Raw genomic sequence first — 20,807 nt, 5'->3', positions numbered from 1 at the left:
TTCTTCTTGTTAAGAAGTGCTTCTCATGGCTCAGCAAGTTCAGAAATGCTTCTCATTGGTCAGAGCAGTCACATGACCAATAAGTGCTCGTTAGACCTCACAGCGTCCTACCCCGGCAGTTGTGGAGGGGAACGTGCGTTCATTGACAGGTAGATAAGAGCTGGGGGGCAGATTGGTGGGGCTAATTCTATTTTGCCAAATTTGCCTGGGAAAAGTGGCATTAACCTTTAAACAAGCGCTGGATATTGATATTGATATTTCTTTTTAGATTCTTATGCAGTTTCCTCAGGCTACTATTCCACTGAAACTTGACTTAGCACAGCACAAAAATACTTCAAAAAAGCTAAAAAAAAGTTTTAATTTTTTACATATCGATTGTGATTCTTACTTTTTTTGTTGGAGTTACACTTAAAAAACAATTAGAATATATGCATTGGCTTGCGTATTCATTTCTTTTGTATTTCTAGTGTTGTTGACCCTACTGCGCCACACAATTTGAGCAAGAGGCCACCCAGATGCTGCTTTCCAAAGAAGAAAACAATATGCAAATTGAGTGAAAACAAACAATTACATGTGAACAAAACACTGCGCAGCGTTTTCCATCCTCACCAAACCCAAAACCCCCAACTGCCACTCATCAAGTCTATTCAAGGATGGCATGAAATGTTAATAGGCTTCTTATCTGGAGGAGAGAAGAAAAAAAAAGCATAATCCTATTTATTGTCAAAAACCATTATCATACTGTATACAAAATCATTACAAATGGATCCATCTATTAAAGAGGAAGAATAAATGTGCGCTGCTGTGAAAACAATAGGTTGTTAGATTACTTTTGTACAGCTAAATATATGATTTCCCCTAAATCTCTCTGGCAGCTAAATTAATATTGATTTAATGGATTTAATTGACCTTTACTTGAGAAACTTACAATAGCCAGAACGAAGTGCTGATGGCTTTTGTTTTTAAATGGGAATCCTAATTTTAGATCATGATATATGTCTAACTAATTAGTATTAAAGTGTCATACTGACATCTGCTGGGCAGCACTATATAGCTTTACTTTCCAAAAATCAGTACAGATAAAAAAGAAGTTTGATACTAACAACTTGTAGCATCCTGGCTGGCATGGAACTACATAGCCCCCCAGCAAATTAAAGGGGACCTATAGAATTTTTAATGTTTTTACATACCTTTTATGAAGTCTCTAATGATGTCAAATACCATCAATACACCTAATAGAGGGATTGTGTCTTTTTTATCTAGTTGTAACATGAATGAGTTGTATTTTCTGGTGTTTGCCCTTTTGATTTATATTACATTTTCGATAAAAGATCCTTCCTTACAAGATCAGTTTGATCCAAAAGTAATGCTTTAAATGGATCACCTAGCTCAAATAACTATCAGACCTCTTATATATCTTGGGGACACCAATAGCAGGCTCTACCTACTGGTGTTCTGAGGTCTGTCCTTCCTGCCTTGGAGACTCTCTCTACTCCTGATTAATTTGCAGCAATGAAACAATTAAAGAAGCCAAGGCAATGATGTTAAAGTGTATCCCACCCAAACTGAGACAGATGGAGCTTACACAACCAAAATGGCCAGACCACTGCAGGATGCAGAAATGTTACCCTTTGGAACATGGAAAACTGAATGGCATGTTTAGGTGTTGCAACGTGGTCCAATTAGTGTGATTTAGTCATGGGCAGAGTGAAACAGAGCAAGGTTTTCACTAATATTGATTACTTAATTAATTATTATTTATTACAGCTATTTATATAGCGCCAACAATTTATGCAGCACATTCTGTACATTCGCATCAGTCCTGGGCCTCAAGGAGCTTACAGTCTAAGATTCCCAACTCACATGCATACATACACGTGCACAAATACTAGATCTGATTTAGACAGGAGCCAATTCATCTACCAGTATGCCATCATCATGTCATTCCTTTTCATCTAGGAAGGCAGTAAAATGTTATCCTGTGATTTGTCCATTTATAGAGGCACTAGAATTATGTCTTTGGTGAAAAACACTTTTAATGCAGCACTACTAAAAACCAAACAGGAATTTTAGCTGTTAATGTTGGGTGCTCAAGGACACAACAATAAGCCTTTTGCTACTTACTTTTCTCATTGAGTTGCTGCTCTTTAATGCATAGTCCAGTGTTTTCCGCAGGCGTGTAGGACCCAAATAGCTGCTACGTTTACCACAACTGATACATAGCAGGCATAGGCTGTAGATGACAATGGCACAGTTGGCATTGTCATTGCAGAACTGATACTGTCCACAAGCTAGCCAATTGCTACCAAACACATGCCTGAAGTCTATATTTTGACTATTGTGGGAATAAGTTGTGGTTGTAAAGTGGTGCACTCTCGCATGACCTTTTATTTTAAACTTAAGGAAATGCAACGTGCTACTGCGATAAAAACAACTATACTATCAATCAGTTGTATTGAAGAGAAAAATTCCTATAGCTTTTAGATCTCTGACTGGCTGCTACTCCCACCGGTCAATTCATACCTACTACAGCTGGGTAAAGAAACAGGCGTCATATTCATAACAACCTATAAAAGTAATTTTTTTCAGTTATAATAATGTATCAGATTGGAGTGTTAATTGTGTGATGCCAGTATGTGCTGTCAATTACGTTGTTTATAAGAACTGTATTGTTCTGTAACACCACATAAGGCTTAAAGCAGTGGTTCTCAACCTGTGGGTCGGGACCCCCTCGGGGGTCCAATGACGATTTGCCAGGGGTCGCCTAGTGGCTCTCGGAAACACTTTCTCCCGGAAAGGTCGGGACCTTTCTCTGCTCTGTTTTTTTTTGTTTTTTTTTAATCGGGGGCCGCCGTATGTCAGGAAAAAAAACAACCCACCATAGGAATGCATAGCTAGATTCCTATTGGCTATTTCACTTTGCAAAAGCAAATAGCAAACTAGCAATTGCACCCGCCCTCTGATGCTGCCAATCAGCAGAGGGGGACCTAAAGTTTTCCATCAGGTCCCCTTCTAGTTATTGACAGCAGCAGAGGGCGGGTGCAATATGTATGTATTCAAGCAAAAAAATATGTAAAACACACCTCTAGCTATGCATTCCATTTTCCCGGTCCGCAGCTGCAGAGATCGGGAGATGTCTCAGTGCCTTGATTGGCACTGCGCGCTGTCAGCTTCCTGGCAGGCTCGGCACGTGGAGCTGCGAACACGCCCGAGCCCATCCCTATCAGTGACAGTACTGCGGAGTATGTACCTCATACGTTATATAGCCACACACTTTAAATCCAATTCTTCTAGTTCCAGTTGCAGAGCCCGGTCCTGTCTTTGCCTATAAAGGTTTCTCCCAAGCAAATAAATGAAAGGATTGGTGTTTTTCCAATGTCACCCACCTTACCCTAGAAAATAGCCAGAGTTTATTTTCAAGATTCGCCTGCGATTGACACCAATGGGGTTTGCCGTTTCCAGAATTTTTTATTGGGTTCACAAATGGTCTGAGAATCGAACCCAGGTTCATATGCTCATTACAATTCTGCAGTCCTGATCAATGGTAACAACACTGCTCCTCCACAGATACAGTACAACAGGTAAGCATTGTCACCTTAGTACAGAAAGTGTGTTACTGGCCGGACCAGCAGGTGAAAATAAGGGGCAAAAAAATGAAAAAAAAAACTAACACATCCACCACATTTAAGGACTGGTAAGCTGCAAGATTTAAAATGTTTGTCCTTGGGTTTACTGTAGATACACTTTAATGACTAATGCTAATGCTAATTAGGTCTTGTTCACACTTGTGCATTTGGTGCTGTTAAATGGATATGAAACTGCACAAGTAATCTACCAGTTACACTGGTTCTCATTGCTCAGAGCCTTACACCAAAAGCTACCTGCACCAGCATCCTAGTCCAGAGAACAAATCATATAAATCTTAAAATATAGTTTCACCTAACCAATTTTGAAAAAGTCACCTTTAAAAAAGCAACCCAGGAAAGGTATAGATTTTTCTGAAATAAGATATGGGCATATTTATAAGCAGTGAATCTGACATTCATTGAACATTCACTGTAGTTGAATCTGCCTGTTACAATGTTCTAATTGACAATCATTGATACACCACCAGTGAATGTTTGGTCAAAGTCACCATAACCGCTAGGTGCTTAGGTATTCCATTGGCCATCATATCAATAGCTAGGAGGATGCAGTGTACACCAGTGTAAGATGACAGTCAACCAAAGAGGTAACAGAAAGCAAATGAATATAATCTACATATAATCATCAAACAACCACCTTCCCCAATACACACAACACCACTTCTGTTCTACTAATAGCTGTGTATGCATGTAATTTACAAAGGAGGCACTTCTCCTTATTATATTAGAAGTTCTATCCTGAAAACCTAATGATATGCATCGTTCATGCTGGGTGATAAGTAAATAATTGGCACGAAATACCTCTGATCACTGAAGCATTTCCAGAACTATTGTGTGCTATATTTTAGCAAAGGTTTATCGCTGACATTCTGTTTGAGAAACGCTTTTCTGTCCAGACGCCCATCAATAATAAAGACTAGCAATAATCTCTTGTACCTTTCCCATGGTACTCAGCTGCCAGTTACATAGCAGATAAAGTTAACTTACTGAGACAGACAGCATGCTGCGTCGAAGAAATGTGCATCACAGAGGGGTATTAAAGGAAAATTCTACTTAGAGAAGATTAATGAAGCTGAGGAGGGAGACTGTAGTCTACAAAATAGGCTGTCCTCATTCTCCAGCTTTGTTGAGCCACCACTATAAGGTCCAAACCTGAATCACTGATGTGAAGCGTTGGCCTTCACTATGTGTCAGCCGAGTAGAAGACTTTGGTCTATTCACTAAAGGGTGAAGAGTTTGGAGAAGGCAGGAGAAGTGAACAAATAGGTGTAATATGCCAGAGTCTTGTCATATTTAATTAGTTCAGTTAGGTGAAAAAGTCTTGTCTTAAAGGAGAACTATGGGGTCAGTGTTTTTCCCCATAGTTCTCCTTAGGGTAATGGGAGGACACAAACTAGCGTCCTCCCTTTACCCTAAGCTCAGTATACCGCGAGCTACAGCTCTCGGTATACTGAGACGCCGGAGCGGATCCCGACGTAGATGACGGGATCCGCCCAGCTGCGTGAGTGACACGCCTATCTAGAGGCAGAGCCAGCTGTACTCGCCCCCTCCCCCATCCGTTCCGCCAGTCAGCGCTGGCAGATCAGAGCGGGGAGAGGGGAATCCAGCCCCTCCCCCTGTCACGGCAGAGAGCCGTGACAGGATCGAGAGGTGAGCGAACCTGGTATGTGTTCGCTCACCTCCCGATCTACTGAGCCAACCTGTGACAGTCTCAATGTCACAGGTCGGCTAGAACTATGAGGTGAGTGGAAATCACTCATCTCATAGTTCTCCTTTAAGCAGACAGTAATCTATCATTTTGAACTGACTTTTGTACCGCATTCTAAGAATCATGGATGAGCCATAGCAAAAAAAAAATTGGTAAAATAATGAGACAAAATAATGAGAAAAAAATTGAAAAAAAAAAAAACAACAAAAGTCGGTGGTTTACTATGTGGTGCTTTAAATTTTATGCATTGGAAACTGTGAAAGCAAAATTCACACTACATAAACTTTAATTAATCTTGTTAGCCCTCTTGCAGTTTTAATCTTGTTTAAAATCAAACTGTCAGATTTAATGTTTAAGATATCAATGAGATTAGGCAATTGAGGAATTATTAAATTAAAAACTGTAATTCTGCAACCTGGTTCATTTAATTAATACGTCATGGTTTCATGTCATATAAAAAGCTAGTATTAGACATTTATGACACATCCCTGTGGAATAGAATATAACAGAAAGTGGCTGGAATAATACATTTGGGCTCTAGTTACCATGTATGTCTCAGGAATAATGCACTCTAATTAACTGGGTTAGTTCCATAAATACTGGGGATTCTGGGGATAAAAGTTCACTTAATTTTGCCTTCATCTCAGCACAGTAGGAATAGGAGGGATGGGAAAGATGTTGAGGGATTTATAGTAGATCAAAGCAAGACGGAAAATATAAGGACTTTCTTAGCATAATAGATAGGTTTTTAAACAGCAATTATAATATAAAAGCACCATTTTTATTTGGCATCATTAAAATATCCCCAATGGAGTTAATTATACAAAAGTTTCAAAAAGCAATATAATACGGCAGCTTAGCAGTGAATATTCAACTTACGCATCAAGATTTCTCCCCCCTGCTGGAGCAAATTGGACCATGCTTTGTAGCAGGGGTGGGCAACTCCAGCTGTTGTGGAACTACAAGTCCCATGAGGTATTGCAAGACTCTGGCCGCCACAAGCATGACACCCATGCAGTTAAAGCACAGCTGAAGGGCTGGAGTTGTCCATCTCTGCTGTACAGCGTTCTTTGCCTTCCTGTGGGTCAACTGTGGTTAAATGTGGACATGGTGCTCTGTTTATTAAGGTTTTTCAAATTATTATTTTTTCTATAGGTTGAACTTACTTGACTTGTGTCTTTTTTCAACCTAATATGTAACTATGTAATTATGTATACTATTGTACATGAAAATAGTTTTTTGAGTTCTAAAATCGCATTTTGTTATGCGTTTCATGGATCAACCTCAACTTCTTCAGAAGAGCATATATATTTTTCATATCCAATAATTCACTGCATGGTCATAACTACTTCCCCTCACATGTATGGCTCACATGTATGGATTATTTCAATTTGGTATTATAAATCTGTCCTCCTCTAAATACAATAAATGGCAAGGCAATGAGTAGCCAACACTCCACATAAAAAAGCCCTGCTGCTGGGTGGCTGTAATCACATTCGCATGTTAAACTGTCCACACACCTTACAATTTAAAGTATTATTAACCACTTGCTGAACGGGGTGTTAAACCCCCTTCCTGTCAGGCCATTTTTCAGTATTCAGCGCTGTAGTAGTTTGACTGACATTTATTCAATGCAACGTATATAATCCCCGCTGGGGTTTTTATTTTTTGCTATATAATGAAAAAAGTACCGAAAATGTTTTTTTTTTAAAACCTGTTTTCCCTACGTTATGTTATAAAACATTTATTATTAGCCACTTTTTTGCTAAAATATAAAAGACAGGGTCACGTCAGGTAAATAGTAAAGCTTTAAAATTGCGTGTGCCCGCGAAATTGCAAAAAACTACCTTACCTAAAATTGCCCATAGGCGACGCTTTAAAAGCTTTTACCGCTCATCAGTTTAGTGTTATCAGTGATTGATGGCCCTAAAATGATTGCTCACACTCCGACGTTCGCGCCCATATGTAACATGTGTGGCATAATAGTTGTTTTCGCATTTAGGTGTACCCGACGTGTATTTACGTTTATACAGGCGTGCGCGCGAGGACGGGGGACTTACATTTTTGGGGGATTTTTTTTTTTTTTTTATGTAACTTTCATTTTTTTTTATATGTGACTTTTTGATGAAGCAGAGATCTGCTTCACCAGCTTCTTCTCTGGCTATAGCAGCGAGAGAAATGACAGCTAAAGGCGGAAGTGATGTAATACACATCGCTTCTGCCTTTAGAGAGAGAGGAAGAAAGATCAGTGGTGGGGGAATGCTGATCCCTCCTCTATCTCAGTATAGACAGCCACTGTTCCAGTCCCGGACCCGCAGGGGGGACAGCGGAGCCCGGGATAACCGGCAGCAGTGGGGGGGGTCACTTTACGGTGTAATACAAGTGATCGGCCTGCTGTAGAGCTGGCCAAAAGCTTGTATGTAGCAGCCGGTACCAGCTGTTTACATGCCAGGCAGGATTCTGCTTGCAGAAAAAAAATGACATACAGTCAACCCGCTGGGAAGCATCTGCCGTCCGCCCGTGTATTTACAGTGGGCGGATGGCAAGCAGTTAAACTCTCAATCTTTTTTTTTTCAACAATGAATCCAAATCAAACAAATATACATTTGCTCAGCAAAGTATTTCTTTGCATTTTTACCCAAACATTTACAGTATTTTTTTTCGAACAGCTCCAACTCTTAGTTCTGCTTCTTTGAACTTCGTGTGCAAGATTACAAGAGAGAGCACAGTCTCCAAAAGCTATCCAGCTACTAGCTTGGAGAAAGATGGTGGGGGGTTGGGGGGCTGGGAGAGAGCACCCCCCTGAAATGATGGCAGATAGTAAAGAAGCTATTGCTTCCTGTGCTATCTGCAGCCTTTTTTTTTTTTTGTATTCTGACAGTTGCAGTCGTCAGAATAAAAAATAAAAAAAAGGCATAAGAATGCATAGCTGGATTCCTATAGGCTATTTCACTTTGCAATAGCCAATAGCAAACTAGCTAATGCACCTGCCCACTGCTGCTTTCAATCACCAGAAGAGGACCTGATAGAAAAATTCAGGTCCCCCTCTGCTGATCGACAGCAGCAGTGGGCAGGTGCATTAGCTAGTTTGCTATTGGCTATTGCAAAGCGCCAATAGCGCCTTTTCTGACTGACGGTCGGGGCGCGGCTCCCGATGTCACAAAAGAAAAAAAAAACGATTCAGGAAAAGGTTTAATCTGCTCGATCGAGCAGATTAAACCTTTCCGGAAGGAAGTGTTTCTCTCCCGGGCGGCCGGAGCCGCTATATAATAGCGGGAGACTCCCGGAGCGTCCGGGAGAGTTGGGATGTCTGATATATATTTGTGTGGGGGTAGCCCCATTGCAAGGGTAGATTTTTTTTGTTTGCCTGGATATGGGCTTCAATATACATTGTTTACAGTATTTCGATTTTTCAAGGAGCTAGTCGTTCCCCTGAGTAGAGCTGAGTTCAGTGGTAGACCATAATGTACTGATATTTTTAGCACCTGATGTCAGTGGTACAACATTTGTCCCACAGCCTTTTAACAACGTAAGCAAGCTATAAAACAGAATGAATGACAAGCAGCAGCTAGTACGATGTTACAGCCACAATAGATCACAAGCTAAGGTAAAATGTCACCCTGTACCCAGAACACAGGATGATATAAGTGTCTTCTTTTATGCCAACGTTGTGAGCATATAACATATTTAGTACCAGCGTTGTAACTGGATTGTCCATTCACCTCTGATTTAAGTCCTGCTATTTCAGGTTACACATTTGCAATTACATGCTGACTGATTTTTTTAAATATGTTATAAAGTAATATGGCTAATCAAATATAGAGAGAATAAAAAAAACCTTCTCTGCGCTTTGCACTCCTGAATTTTATTTTTGAAAGGAATATGCACACATTTATCAAGATTTATTTGCCAGGAGGTCTGGCACACACTTCCTGTTTAATTAAATGTCTGCAACTGTTAGGCGAAATGTTTCTTTGTTGCTGTTTTGTGGCTTTTATAAAAATCATAATAGCTGCAAAATGTATTTAAGAAGTAATACAGCTATATATCATACAATATTTATATGCAAATAGAAATATAGTATTTATAGTTAGAATATAAACTGTACTGTTTTACTGGTCATTTAATTCAGAAGGCCAGTTTTTGCAGTTCTTATTAAAGGAGAACTATGATGCGAGTGAAAATCACTCAGCCGCATAGTTCTAGCCGACAAGAACACTTGCGCGCACGAAAATCCGCTCTGTAAATCGACGGAATTCGGCAAGATGATATTGCTAACGAACGCTAATTGAAAACATCAGTGGTCTGTGCATGATGGGACAGTCGTATGAAAATTGTACGACGGTACGATTATCATACGAAAATATTTGTATGATACTTATAAGATGTATGGCCAGCTTAACACTGTGAATAAGCATATAGGAGTGGGGAGCACAGACGATGACCCAATCAGTGTGCTGCTGTTTCTTAATTGTCCAATCAACAGGCTAGAAGTGGATCCAAGACCGGGCTGTGGTAGAAAAAAGCTCCAATACTCACTTGCTTGTTCAGTCTGAACAGAATAAAAAATTATTTGACAGTTAAAGCAGTTTCCATATACAGCTGTGTGTCTTTGAAACCTAACTCCAAGTAAATTATTAGATGGAGTAGGGAGGAGTCCCCATTAGGTAGATTTCCCCTCATTTCCTGTCCCTTTGATACCCATAGAAGAAATGAAGGGTGCGGACATCACCAGGAAATCAAGCCATATACAGCAGCACAAACTTTGTCAAAACTTCTCCAGGAAGTATAAAACGTAACCCTTGCAGTGGGGCTACCCCCGACCTGCAAGGGTTCAATGCTCATTTTGGTCTCTAGGGTGTAAAATAAAAAAATATATACTCACCCAATCCTCGGTCCTGCCCAGATGCCAGACAAGTCCCTGCAGCATCTCTTCCCCTTTCCTCCAGCAATCTAAAGATGTCAGTCATCACATCTAATACAGTGCATTATACTTGAGAAGGCTGAGTGACATTCCACTGCCAGAGCCCCGGGAAGAAGAGGCAGCAGGGGCCAGGTCTAGCATCCAGGTGGACCCGAAGGTCTGGTATCCTTTTTTATTTTACTCCCTAGACCAAAACAAGCATTTAAACCTTGCAGTGCGGGGGTAGTTTTATTCTGCCTGGAGTTGTCCTTTAAAAAGTGTCTGGTGTGCAGCCTGTATCTACCCTGCTGGAAAGAAAACTAACTATGCCACCTTGTGGTCATTGGCGATGACTGACATGGGTAAAAAGCGTTATAGAGAGCTAAAAAGCGTTATAGTCAGCTGAGCCAAGTTTAATTTTAAGAAAAGTAAAGCATGGCCTTGCCCTTGCTCCCAAGTCTCCCTGTTAATCAACTAGAGTCCATAGGGAGAATACCAGACACCATTTCCGTGCTTTGTGCCAGTGATGTCACTTGTATGCAAATTACTTGTTTCAATAGAAACTGCTGCCGTTGTCAAGGAATGCTGAGTCCCCATGTCCCTATGGTTGGGACTTTTTACTTAGGGTTCTATTCACGAAGCAGCCTAAGGATCTAGTCATAGCTTCAGCCGATCCTTCGGCTAGCTTCGGCCCCAGGACCCCTTCGGTTCAGTAGAACCAAAGGGCTGCTGTACGGGCTATTCCCTATTGCCGTTTTCCCTATCAGTCGAGCCGAAGGCATATGCTTCGGCTCGACTGAGCCGAGGTGAAAGCCGAAGCTGGCCGAGTGGCAGGCCATTGGCCGGCCGACAGCCTGCTTCTGACAGCTGGGCGGAGCCAGCCATGATCTTACGGCTGGCTCCGGCCACTTGCAGAGAGATCAGCATCCCTGGTTACCAGCTAACCATGGACACTGATCTCCAGACAGCCTAAGTCTCCCAGGCGCTCTGGGAGTCTCCCGCTCCCGGCTGCCCAGGAGAGAAACACTGCTTTTTCTTTCTTTTTTTTTATTCTGACACGGAGTCGTTGGGTGGCGTCAGAATAAAAAAGAAGAAAAAATGTCACCATAGGAATGCATTGCTAGATTCCTATTGGCTATTTCAATTTGCAATAGCCAATAGCAAACTAGCTATTGCACCCGCCCACTGCTGCAGTTCTCCATCAGGTCCCCACTAGTGATTTACAGCAGCAGAGGGCGGTGCAATAGCTAGTTTACTATTGGCTATTGCAAATTGAAATAGCCAATAGGAATCTAGCAATGCATTCCTATGGCAGAACCGCCGGCCTATAGAAAACAATTGGGCGGAGCTATTTATTTTTTGTACTTTTTTCACAATTTTTCTGTTCTGCTCGGTCCCACAGCGGCATTCGGCTATTCACTCACTGCTGTTCGGCATCTAGAAGAATAGACCGAACAGCAGAGAGTAGCCTGCCGAAGGTTCGGCTTAGCCGATCCAGATGTTGGATCGGCTGAGTCGAACTCCTTCTGCACTTCGGGTCGGGCGAACATGCTGACCCGAAGCCACGCGAAGCCACGCGATGTACGGCTGATTTCAGCCGATATACGTACCAGCCTGAAGTGAATAGCGTTCGGCTCACTTCGCTTCAGGTCGGTCGTTCACTCGGCTGCCTACGGCAGCTTAGTGAATAGACCCCTTAGACTTTTTATTAGCATATGCTGGATTACTTGCCTAAATGAAAATGTGATTCCTGAAATGGATCTATGGAAAGATAAATGTACCTGTGAGTGGGGGCACAGGGATATATTAAGGCTCCTATAGGAAATTTGAAATTAATAAGTATTATTATAGCACCTTGAGGAAGAAATTGAGTATAATAAAGCACATAATGAAAACACAACTGAGCTTTCAGTTTAAATCAGCTAAATATAATCCAGGTGCTTAAAAATAAAAAATGGTCAAGTCCTACTGTTCAATTTTTTCAAAATACAGCCACAGCCTGAGCAAAAAAGCCTGTCCACTAGACATGTGCATTTGGATTTGGACAGACCTGCAAAATCAACGAAATTCAGATGATTCGGCGGTTCGTCCGAATCCGAAATAACAGATTTGTGTATATGCCCGAATAAACTAAAACAATATTCGGGCATATCAAAATTTGTTATCAGAACGTGCGGTGGCCATATTGCGCATGCCCACCGCCATCTTGGAGGCGTGGTGCATAACGTCACATGTCTCTATGTCATGGGTAACATTATTCGCAGAACTAGCGGTAGCCTGATCAGCCGCCAGCATGTTCTGCACATGCGTGCCGCCATTTTGAAGTATATCTTGGTATACCGCAAGATAGCGGTATACCAATTCGGGTGCCGCCATCTTGGTGTATACCAAAATATATTCCCAAATGGCGGCACGCATGCGCAGAGTGTGCTGGTGGCCGATACAGCCGCCGCTCGTTCTGCAGTTTCTTTGTGCGGTTCTCATATTGTCATTATCTATTATTATTGATTAATTGATTCGTTGGTTACAGCAATACCTACAACTATATAGAAGTGAGCTGAACATTAGCACCTATGTGCATAATCCATATACTTCAGAAAAGTACAGTCCCTGTGTGTCAGCGCTCCCTGCTGGTTTTAAAGAAAATTTGGAGCAAGTCTCCTCACTTCGCCTCTCCAATGCAAGTTTAAACAGTGAAAATTTATTGCACAAATAAACACAGTAAAATATTTATGGAAGTGTACTATGTACTATACACTTAACAGCAAGTATAAATATTGCAGTGTATCAAAATGCTGTATTAAACCATGCGTACGCATAACAGAGCAGACTATTCTAAGTGGTAGAATGCTTAACTAGAACACGGCAAGGGTTCTTATGGATGTGACATTTTTCATACTTTAGTCCATCTGAAGGATGATACATAATAACGAGGTTATCAATAGTTTATTTTCATAAGTTTTTCAATCTGATTTCTGGTTAATCAATCTAAACTGTCACCCAGTTGTTAGTCAAATAGACCAACTGATCACATGATAGATGGGGTAGGTGATGGTATTATATTGAAATACGGTACCTACTGTGAACTTATGGCAGTCTCGTGGAATCATATTCACTGGGGTATTAAAGTGACACTAAACTCAGGAGTTAAATCTTTAAAAATACATTCAAGTACTTTAACTATTAACAATACTGTAGCTTATTTGTGTATCACTCATCTGTAGATCCTCAAATCATCTCTGAATTGGTGCTGACACTGTCCTTCCTTCTGAAGGGTGGTTACTTTTGTTCCCCATGGTCCCTGTGTGTGTTGTAAAGTAACCTCCACTCCAAGCTCCCTCCTGTGATGGACTACAATCTCAATACAAATCAATAAACTAAACATGAGATTGTGATTTATCACACGAGCGAGCTACAACAAACACAAGGACCATGGGGAACAAAAGTAGCCACCATCCAGAAGGAAGGACAGTGTCAGCACGAAAACACAAATAAGATACATTTTTGTTGGAGCTATGGGATAAGTGTCAATACCCCATAGTTCTCTTCAGGGTCACAGAAGGACATATACTAGCGTCCTCCCGTGACCCAAAGCTCAGTAAATCGCAAGCTATAGGTCGCGGTATACTGAGACCACAATAGCCGGGACAGATCCCGATATTACTGTTGAGATCCACCCAGCTGCGTGAGTGACAGCTGGCTCTGCCTATCCAGAGGCAGAGCCAGCTGTACCCGCACCCTCCCCCGTCAGTTCCGCCAGTCGGCACTGGAGGATCGGAGCGGAGAGGGGGGCAATCCCTGAAGGGAGCCGTGACTGATAGTCACGGCTCTTTGCAGGGAGATGATCGAGAAGTGAGCGAGCAACAGTATGTGTTCGCTCACTTCCCGATCTATTGAGAGGCAGAGCCAGCTGTACCCGCCCCCTCCCCTGTCCGTCCCGCCTGTCAGCGCTGGCGGATCGGAGCCGGGAGGGGGGAATCCAGCCCCTCCCCCTGTCACGGCAGAGAGCCGTGACAGGATCGAGAGGTGAGCGAAAGCCGGTATGTGTTCGCTCACCTCCCGATCTACTAAGCCGACCTGTGACAGTCTCATTGTCACAGGTCAGCTAGAACTATGAGGTGAGTGAAAAGCACTCACCTCATAGTTCTCCTTTAAGGTACTTGAATGTATTTTTAAGATTTGACTCCTGAGTTTATTGTCACTTTAATAGGCTGCCTATAAGTGTGATTGACTTACTAAAGCAGTAGAGACTGTTCACTTAGCAAAGTGAATGATCACTGAGGTGGAAGTAAATAAAGTGGAGCCCTGTTCACATTAGACACATCTGACAGCTTTTTCTCCTTTCTGACCGGCTTCTAGCAGGCAACACAGCAGGAAAAAGCTAACCTAACACAGCGAGGTTAAGAGCTTCAACAAGCCTTTGATTTGGAGTCAGAGGCTTGAGCTTCGTCAATGGTTTGGACCAAAGTGGCATTGGTCCAAGTCATCCAATCAAAAAAACAGAAAAGAAAAAACCCTGACCACATATACCTAGATGCCTCATTAGTGACAAGCAAGTAAGAAGGCTCCTCCCGGTCTCCTCCCTCCCTCCTCCCACATCCCACAGGCAGAGTAGTTTCCCCATCGGCAGATGAACACAGAGCTCGATGACTGTGCCTGGGGCGGGCCAGGGAGATGCCTCACTTGCCTTTCACCTCACCGCACGTCTCTGGCCTACTGCATGCATCAGGGTCCAGAATTTTAAGGAAGTCCTGTGCTTCGGACTTCCTTTTAACAGGGTTACAACGCAGATTCCCCAACATTTTACAGCATCCTGAAAAATAGATAATCCGCGCTTCTGGAAAAGAGACTAAAGTGGAAATATGTATTGTAAATTAAAACCTAAAGCAGCTCTAAAAGAGAATGGAAGAATCCTTTCAGCGATCGAGAAAAATATATATCAAAGCGCTGAAGGTATAAATAATATGAAACTTAGTGCAACCAAGTGATATAGTGAAATTAGGGTTTAGGCGGTCTAGCCCTAAACCAAGTGATATATCTTACATAGGATCATGAAAGAAACAATTAAATTAATAATTCAATTGTGCTGTGGAAAAACAGATAGTGATTGGGACAATAAAAAAATTTCAACCACTGTGTAAAGACATCAAAATATATAACAATATATGAACGATCCACGCAAAAAAATATATTAAAAAACGTTAAAAATAAAGTGTTCAGTGAGAAATAAACGTAGAAACGTAAAAAACGTGTGCAAGAGAAATTGTTAATGATATATATTGTTGATGATAAATATTTCTTAGCGGTGGTCCGACAGCCCCTCTTGGGTGGGTACTCACCAAATGGAGCTGGATCAAAGGCTTTTAGTTAGTGACACTTGAGCCTGCAATCGTGCTTTCAAACTTGGACCCAGTTGTTTCCACTCTCAGTCCCTGCAAGGTGAGTGTGTGATTTTTCTCCCTTGTAGTGCTGGCTGTATCCCAAAAGTGAAGCTGGATCGTCTCAGGCACAGTGTCAGCAAAACTCCAATTCTCGAGTTGTCCCACACACTTAAAGTGTCCCAGTCCTTTAACGTTTTTCTCTTGCAGCACTGCTGCTCCGGCCTCAAGCCTCAGAGTTACTTTCTGTTTCCTCCAGACACCCTCAGTAACATGTTATCCTGCACAATCAGTTTCACAAACCTGCAGCTCCCTGCTGCACTGGACTCTATTTTGACTCCTGCGTGGAGTTCTCCTGAGAGTCAGTTCTGGGTCCTGGGTCCTGGGTGGAGTTCTCCTGAGAAACCCTAATTTCACTATATCACTTGGTTGCACTAAGTTTCATATTATGTATACCTTTAGCGCTTTGATATATATTTTTCTCGATCATTTTACAGCATCCTGCCAGCCTCCCCCACCAGCCACGATCTGGTTGTATAGATCTCTTGATCTCATTGCATAGAGAAGCACAAAGACCTGGGGATGATAACACAAGGTCTAAAATAGGACCTGTAATGAAAAGAGAAAGGTTTCATTCAAAAATGTAATTAGCATGTTGATGGAGGAGGAGATGGGAGGACCAGGGAGGGCATAATATAAGCAGATTCAATTTCAGGCCTCATTCACACGAGAAAAGGCCGGCACATACATCTCCGTGCTGCGTGCATGGCCGTATATACCTGGGAAGGACAGGTGCTGCGTGTGATTAGTACGCAACCCCTGTCATTCTCTATGGGAGTATGCGGCCATACGCCGCCCTACGCTCACCCGCCCTGTACGTCCGTGCCGGTGTCCATACCCGTACGCTGACAGGTCCTGTCTGCGTCCGAGCCAGGACATGCGCACCCGTACAGACCTGCACTTGGGGTGAGCGTACGGCAGCATATGGCTATGGCTTTGTACTCCCATAGAGAAGGACAGGGGCTGCGTACTAATCACACGCAGCCCCTGTCCTTCCCGGGAGCTGCCCAATACGGAGCTGTACGTGCCGGCCGTTTCTCGTGTGAATGAGGCCTGACAATGTTTTAATTGTTATCTGTGTCTTCCTGTCCCAGCGGTGTCACAGCCACAGGATGTACATAAAGTCTCCCCAGTGGGATACAGACAGAAATAAAAACCTACCAGAAATAAATGTAAAATTACTTTAAGGATGGCGTCATGTAAGCACTTGTTGCCGAGGACAAAAAAGAATAAAGTAATGTGAATTTGACCTGGTGCTCATGATATGGCTTCTGTAACTGAGCACATTCTGTGGTGGCTATGTATAGCCTTAGCCATATTCAGCAGTGAAAGCAGAAATATTGTCAATATATATATTGACCAGATGGTCATTTTATTGCAGGAACCTTATGATTTTGTTTTCTGCAGGATTGCAGTAATTCTGATGCAGATATAATGTCCGCAGTATGCAAATGGCCATCTGGTTACAGCAGTAATAACTAGATATAAAATTAAAGGTGATACTGTTATAGTGTGCCGTAACTGCCCTCAAGAAAGGTGTCTAAAGGCCTCACAATAGGCAGCTGAAGATTAATGAGGATTGCTTGCAAAAGTTATAACTATTTAAGATTCAATGGTATGTGATAATGCTCCACCCAGTAATTGAATTAATACAGCCAGCAACAATGAGAAATTAAAGTAGTGTTAAACACTCACTTTTATTCAATAATGAATCCAGATTAAACAAATATACATTGCCCAGCAAAATGCTTCTGTACATTTTCACCCAAGCACTTACAGTCATCATGTTTCTGAACAGCTGGCTCCAACTCTCTCAGCTCAGCTTCCCTGTAGTCCCCAGCAGCTGTTAATCTACTAGCATGGAGAAGGGTAAAGATAGAAGGAAGGAAGGAGATGGGTCAAGGGCCTTGCCTTGTTGTGTCTGTGTGTTTGTAGAGACACACACAGCTTACAAGAACACACACACAAGGGTGGCTCCATGGGAAAGGCAAAGGATATCGGGGCCAGTGATTAGAAAACCAGCTGATTCTGCAAGAAGCTAAAACTTGTAAACATCAAGAAGCAGCATTTATTATAAGAGAAATAATCAGCATTTGAAATACCTTAAAAACAATTTTGACTTTTACACAGTTTATATTATCATTAAATGATCCTTTAGCTCAGGGGTATGCAACCTCAGCACTCCAGCTGTTGTGGAACTACACATCACATGAGACATTGCAAAACTCTGACCTGGGTCTGTCCAAAGCTCCAACTTGTCAAGATCTCCAACTGGTGACGTCACATCTGGGGACTTGCCAGTAGGAGATTGAGACCAGATGGCGCTGGTGCACATGTGCTAGCCGTGGCAGTGCAAGAATCCTTGTCAAATTCTCAAACTCCCCTCACTGTGCCTGCGCAGCTTCACAACCCCCATCGAATCCTCCAATCCCCATCAGTGAGTCTGCATGGCCACCCAACAGCAGAATAAAGTTCTCTAATTAGCGTCAATGCGCCTGCACGCCCACCTGATGGCACAACATGTAATCTGTTAGCAGAAGATGCTTTCTGATTGGCTGCCTTTGGTTTGCAATGATTGGCTAATAGCTAATATTCTGAGCATTAAGTGGCCGCGCAGGCGCACTGACGGGGGTTGGAGAATCTGTTGAAACCATGAGGAGATCTGTTATGTATACACTTTAAAGGATAAGTACAAGTACACATTGAATTAAAGTGTACTTATCCTTCAGGCCTCTTTAAGCTCTCTCCTTCCCCATGTAGAGATGAATACTTACCGAGTTCTGAGTTGTTTGTTGACATCCTGTGACGGACGTCTTCTTCTCTTGGCCATGCCTGTGCAGTAAATCCCCATTGACTTTCATGGGGCTCATCTACCTCCATCTTCAGGCTAGGAGACAAGCTCTGTAGAAGTCAATAGGGATTTACTGCGCAGGTGCAGCCAAGTGATAGTGACGACCGCCATAAGATGTCAACAAACAGCTGAGGCCCCACCCATCAAAACTTGGTAAGTATTCATCTCTGCACAGGGAGGGAGCAGTGATGTCAACTTAAAGGGACCTAATGGATAAGTGCACTTTATTTTAAAGTGGACTTATTTAATATGTGCTGCAGCCCTTACTTATTATTATTATACAGGATTTATATAGCACCAACAGTTTGTGCAGCGCATTATAATACTGAGGCAAACAGTACAGTTAACAATACAATTGCAGTACAGGAGGTAGGAGGGCCCTGCTCCTGAGAGCTTACAATCTAGTAGGAGGGGCAAGTGACACAAAAGGTCATAACTATTTGGGATGATTTCATGGAAGAACTGAAAGGACGGTTATATCAAGGTGGAATAGACCTCCTGAGATGAGTTTTCAAGGATCGCCTAAAGGTGGACAGAGTAGGCGATAAGAGAGCAGATTGGGGTAGGGAGTTCCAGAGGATGGGAGACACTCTGGAGAAGTCCTGGAGGCAAGCATGTGAGGAGGAGACATGAGAGCTGGAGAGCGGAAGGTCTTGAGAGGAGCAAAGGGGGTGGTTTGGGTGATATTTTGAGATGAGGTGGGTGATGTAGTTTGGAGCAGAGTTGTAGATGGCTTTGTAGGTTATTGTTAGTATTTTGAATTTTATACTTAGGGGAAGTGGGAGTCAGTGCAGCGATTGACAGAGGGCGGTGGTGGACGCTGATCGGTTGGTAAGGTGGATAAGTCTGGCAGCAGTGTTCATGATGTATTGAAGGGGGATAGTCTGTTTAGTGGTAGGCCAGCAAGCAGGGAGTTACAGTAGTCAAGGCGAGATATTACAAGGGAGTGAATTAGAAGCCATTTGTTAAAAATGTACACATTTTGGAAATGTTACAGAGGTTGAGTCGGCCAGATTTGGATAGTGATTGGATGTGGGGCTGAAAGGAGAGCTCAGAATCAAGGATTACGTCAAGCACCCTGGCTTGATGGGAGAGGTTGATTGTTGTGCTGTTGATTGTGATGGGGAAGTCTGGGGAGGGGACCTGGAGAGGAGGAAATATAAGCTCAGTTTTGGACAGACTTAGTTTAAGGAAGTGGTGTGACATCCATGAAGATATGTCAGTGAGTAGATTAGTGATGTGTGAGGAGACAAAAGGAGTGAGCTAAGTGGTGGAGAGATATATTTGGGTGTCATCGGCATAGAGATGGTATTGTAAGCCATGGGAGGTTATCAACTGACCCAGGAAGGAGGTGTAGATGGAGAGTAGAAGGGGCCCAAGGACAGAGCCTTGGGGGACCCCCACAGATAGAGGAAGAGGAGAGAAGGAAGTAGAGTTATAGGCAGGGCCAGACTGGCCATAGGGCAAACCGGGCACTTGCCCGGTGGGCCGGGCCAGCCCGAACACAATCAACCTGATTGTGTTCGGGCCAGTCCGCTAAGCCTGATGGTCGGCTCTTAGCAGAGCCAGCACTACTACACATTAGATACTAGAGGGAGCTGGTGGGGGAGGCCAGAAAAACACTTCCTCACCCCGCTCTCTCTAGTCTCTACTCTGTGCTCTCTCCGGAGCTGCTGCTGGCACTGTTCCTGTCCCCTGTCCCGGTGATGTGTCGACACTGTAAACTCATCGACCTCGCGAACCTCTGACGTCACATCCGGTGACAGCCAGTAGGTCAACTACACAGAATTAGCTTGAACACCGGCAGAGATATTTACATATGAATGGGCCGCGGTGATTTGCATATCAATACGCTTGCGTTCATATGTAAATATTGCGGCTAATTCATATGCAAATCAATGCTGACGCCCCCCGCTAAGGAAGAAAAAACTGCCTGAAGACTGCAAGAACAAGGTAAGTTTAAGGGTGCGGGGGCAGGAAGATGGTGACGTCAGATGAGCTGCGGAGGGGATCGTGGCAGGAAGTGCTGAGGTCCCCACCGCCGCGACCCGTCCTGTCAGCTCTCTGTCTCCTCCCGGCCGCTGCAGCTACAGAACGGCAGGGAGGAGAAAGAGAGAGCTTACAGGAGGGATCGCAGCTGCAGGCACGGTCTACATCTCTGTCAGATGCAGACCGTGTAGCTGAATCTGCGCCGACACTCGGATCCTTGCGGCCAGCTCTCTTTCAGTGAACGCTGGCCGAAAAGATTGTGAAGAAATGATTG

Source organism: Nanorana parkeri, unplaced genomic scaffold, assembly GCF_000935625.1.
Source record: "Nanorana parkeri isolate BGI_ZX_2015 unplaced genomic scaffold, ASM93562v1 scaffold1126, whole genome shotgun sequence".
Classification (NCBI taxonomy): domain Eukaryota; kingdom Metazoa; phylum Chordata; class Amphibia; order Anura; family Dicroglossidae; genus Nanorana; species Nanorana parkeri.
This window is presented reverse-complemented; position numbering follows the sequence as displayed.